At 45.1% G+C, this 3428-nt stretch overlaps 1 long non-coding RNA gene across 1 annotated transcript; it reads right to left on the bottom strand.

The window, feature by feature from the left end:
• Positions 1–225: 225 nt before the first annotated feature.
• Positions 226–3428, bottom strand: LOC116189065. The gene is made up of 2 exons (XR_004152308.1): positions 2803–3428; positions 226–657 (listed from the first exon to the last, which is right to left on the bottom strand). It is a non-coding gene; the product is annotated as an uncharacterized LOC116189065 (long non-coding RNA).

The following is a 3428-nucleotide window of genomic DNA, read 5'->3' as shown; positions in this document are numbered from 1 at the left end:
CAATTCGGGTCAAGAATCCGAGAGAAAAGTAAGTTTGCACATCAAGGAAACGGTTCGCTATTCTCGCTACGGTTCGTCGGACCATGGTGGTCGATTCCCAGCGCGAACCGAAGCTGCGAAGCATTAAATCTACTCGTCTGTCGGGTAAGTGAATCGATTTGATCGATTCTACGCTCAGACCTCTCGCTCGCCGATCGAGGATCCTTACAAATGAATGAATAAATGTGCAAACGAAATTTCTTACAATGTACTCTCAAAAAAATACAGAATACAACCGAACAAAGTAAATGGATCCCCTATCGGTTTGCATTGGGCCAACATTCCACTCTAGCTCACCGTGAGATTTTGAATGACCGATAAGTAAATTAAGGTAACACGGGCTCAAGGAGCCGAGAGTCGGGTCCGACCGAACCGACGGTAGACGAGAAAATGGATCAATTCTCGCGATAACCGTTGGATCGGTCGAGTTCCCGGGTGACGCCTAACCGCGATTCACACACCCGATCCAAGTCGTCTTCCCCATAGACCATACTCGGAGCAAGGTAATGACTTGGGGCTAGACCCCATTCCGCACTCGGGTTGTGCGCGCTCAGTGTGCGTGGGGCATTGGACCCGTGATCGATGGTTTAGAGCGTTGCACCCCGTGATAGGCGTGACCTATGGGTTTGGGTTCGAACCACAACAAATCAGCAAGGAATAGCAAAAAACAGAGAAAAACTGATAGAAACAGATGAAAACAGACGAAAACTGATAAATACAGACAAGTTGTGTATTAGATCAAATTTACGTGATTTAATCAGTTATTAACCGGGGTTAATTGGCAAACAATTTATCTAACCTAGGCAAGCAGAAGAACATGCTAGAATCCAGTGCTAGGCCAATTATGCGTGTGTGAGTTGATTTTAAGGCTTTATTTTGTAAATGACACTGCGGTTTCACTGAATATGCCAAACTCGTGTTTTGGCTCTAGATTTAGAACCTAGAGTTCCACCTAACCATTATCTAATGTTTGGTTAAGTCAAGTGAATAGTTAATCAAGATTCGCATGTCTCGTGACAGTGGTATCAGTGCTAACTACCCGAGTCTACGGTAGAATGACAGAAACACTGAAATCGGAAGAAAGGGGTTATGCGAATAACACTCATGCCCGAACGGGCTGCTCGCCTTCAACCGTGAATTGAGGTGTTTCGATCTTCCTAATGCCTAGAATGTCGGCGAATCATGAAACAACGGTTACGCCATTGAATGGTAAAACGTGTAAAGTGTTCGTATAGAATCGAGATCGCGTAACACGAAGAGGTCTAAAGAAGACTGGCGTATCCCGACTCAGGCCGCCTCAAATAGGGCCCGAACTCGAGTCAAGCCACGTGAGTGCTCCTTAGACACCGACTCTACTCGTGTTATGCGTCTCGGTGCTTTGAAATTGTGAGTTTAAAAAGGGTGTTCCTTACGGTTCGTGGTTCGTCGACTCAATTACAAGTTAATGTTTGATTCGTGCAATTTTATTTAAGTCGATTGATTTAATTAACCGAGTGACACGTCTCATCTGCCCTTTTGTGGAATTGTTAATAATTGTGGCCTTAAGCCTCGAATGCAACGGGGTTAATGGAACGATTTGCGATACGAAAACCACGACGGGTCCTTGGGAGTCAAGAATGCTCGGACTATGGAGGCCAATACGCTCTTGGGCTCCCGTGGGCTCGAGATAGTCACCGGTACCCCAAATCCATGCAAGTATCTAAACTAACGTGTCTAATGTATGATTTATCATCCAATCAATGCCAAATGAAAAATATGGTTGCATGCAATCATATATCAATCGCGATTATAACAGATATTTTACAAAGCCGGCGCCGCAATGATCACGAGAAACGCATGCAAACATGCAAGCATACACAAACATAATATTAACGGAATCGAGAAAACGGCGCCGACTCATGGAAGTGGTGAAACATACAAAAAACAAGTATTGCCACGTCACATACGCATAATAAACGAGATAAGAACGTATTAAAAGGACGTACATATCTATCGGTCGGGTACTCAAACAAGACAGGTTGGAAGTCCTTATTATTAAATTGGACAATTTCAAAAGAGCTGTGGCTGATTTGAAAATTCGGCCAAAATCCCAGGGACAGATTTGGAACAGCTCAAAAGTCGGGGGTTGCTATGGAAACGTGCAAAGAGTCGCAGGGACTAAACTGAAACAGATTGAAAAGTTTCCTGAACTAACCTGAATAGTCTGAAAAGTTCTGTGGCTGAGCGAAAAATATTTAAAATGGCCCAGGATTTGATTGAAACAGATTTGAAAGTTTAGGGCTGATCTGGAAAAATGGAAGGAGTCGTAGGGACTGAAATGAAACATATTGAAAAGTTTCCTGGACTAATCTAAATAGTCTGAAAAGTTCTGTGGCTGAGCGAAAAATATTGAAAATGGCCTAGGATTTGATTGAAACGGATCGAAATGTTTAGGGCTGATCTGGAAAACATGAAAAGAGTAGCAGGGACTTCACTGAAACAGATTGAAAAGTTTCCTGGACTGATCTGAATTGCCTGGAAAGTTCAGTGGCTGAGAGAAACTACTGAAAATGGCTCAGGATTTGATTGAAACAGATCAGAAAGTTTAGGGCTGATCTGGAAAACGTGAAAAGGATCGCATGGACTGAACTGAAACAGATTGAAAACTTTGTAAAACCGGATTTGAAATAATCCCGCTCATCGACACGGTCCACAGACATTCATTTCACATTATCACCATCCAAATGAGACCCTATGCATGCTACTAAATCCGAGATTCCGTACCTCTCCTGAGCCACTGTCGGGAGGAACCACGTGAACCTTCGGACATCCCTCGATACATCGGCAAAGCAACTCGGGGATCTCGAAGGGGAGGGAGCAAAGCAATGTGGCGGCTCTGTGGATGTTGATGTCACTGCAAAAGGGGAGACAAACAAAGGCAGAATAAGAATGGAACCAACTGAAAAAGAAAACAACAAGAGTAAGCACGGAGAAGGGAAACAAAGTATGAGACTTAGCTCGGATGCATTTGACAGCTAAGGGGAGCTCGACGAAGAGCTGAACAACAGCCAAGGTAACTCGGGGAGCTCCATGGGACATGGACAGCAGCTCAGGGAAGTTCAATGGGAGCACAGCAGCGAGGGACGAGGCCGAGCAGCAGCACAAAGACGACAAGGAGTCGAGGAGGACGTTACAGCAGCGACCCGCTCAGGAAGCTCGAGGAAGCAACTCAGGTGAACAACACAGCAACGAGGAGTTCGAAGGGAGCCCGGAGGTTTGTCCTCGGGAGCTCGGACCTGCAACAAGACCCCTGATCTCCAGAGAAGCCGGGGGTGATAGGATGGTGCCGTCTAGATGAGGGAAAGGCAGAAAGGAAAAAGAAAAAAAAAAATCGATCACCAGGTGATCCC

The sequence above is a fragment of the Punica granatum genome, chromosome 8, assembly GCF_007655135.1.
Source record: "Punica granatum isolate Tunisia-2019 chromosome 8, ASM765513v2, whole genome shotgun sequence".
Taxonomy (NCBI): Eukaryota; Viridiplantae; Streptophyta; class Magnoliopsida; order Myrtales; family Lythraceae; genus Punica; species Punica granatum.
The sequence above is the reverse complement of the archived record's forward strand: the minus strand, read 5'-3'. Positions and strand labels throughout refer to the sequence as shown.